Source organism: Galeopterus variegatus, unplaced genomic scaffold (assembly GCF_000696425.1).
Source record: "Galeopterus variegatus unplaced genomic scaffold, G_variegatus-3.0.2 Scaffold4562, whole genome shotgun sequence".
In the NCBI taxonomy this organism is placed as follows: Eukaryota; Metazoa; Chordata; class Mammalia; order Dermoptera; family Cynocephalidae; genus Galeopterus; species Galeopterus variegatus.
This window is the reverse complement of record NW_007730673.1, coordinates 143389-144423: the sequence shown is the minus strand read 5'-3', so window position 1 is coordinate 144423 and position 1035 is coordinate 143389.

Here is a 1035-nt window from a genome sequence, read left to right as displayed (position 1 = left end):
GTCTCACAAAAGGATGGGAGAAGAGGTGGAGACAGTAAGTTCAGAGCTAACTGCAAAATAAGCCCACCAAAAATAAATTTTAGTACAGTAGCTTAGCTAATTGAAAGACATAAACTTTTATTACAGCAAGCCAACTTCACAGTCAACATTGAAGTTTGTCAATGAAAGGCAAAGATTTACTAAATTAAGGAAAGGATCAGTTCAGTACAGCAATCATAGGTTAAGATAATTTACAAAAATAAAAAGCAGAAAGAAAAGAATTTCACTTGTGATAAGACATAGCATAAATTAAATTTTTGTATTTTCCCTTAAAATTGGTATTTCATTTCCTATGATTTTTAAAATAATACTTGTTGATTTATATTATCATTATTTAGTAAGACATATGTTCTCTTGTTTTATTGATTTGATTTTATCCTTATACATTACTTCCATTCCTCTTCCTCTTCGAAGGCAAGCAATCTAACATCTATTGCATACGTTATTTTGTTCGTAGGGTGTTCTTTAAAGCTATATATTATTGTATTGTGGATATATTTTTACTTTAGGTAAACTTTATTTTTATACACATATGCATAATTTATGTTTCTTAATTTTCTCATTCAGCACTGTATTTATTAGATCTATACATGTAGTTATGTTTATCTAGTCTGTAGCTGGCAACTACTATGTGGCATACCCATACTACGCATCCTCCACGTTTTAACTATTTATTCTCCCAGTAATGGGCACCAAACTTGACTCTAACTCTTTACCCATCATAAATAAAGTGTACTAAACTTCCTAGTACATATACTCTAATAATGACTCTGGATGAGAATGTTTTGGGTGTACATTCCCGGGAGCAGGATTACTAGGTCATATGCTTTGTGTGTGCTAAATGGTGCTAAATCGCAATCTAGCATGGCTGCCATAGTTTACCTTCCCACAGCTGTGAAGGCTACAAAGCTCCACTTCTCCACCAGTTTACTGATTTTTTTCATTGATTCTAGAAATAGTTATTGAGTGTCTACTGTGTGCCCTGGTTCTGTTCTA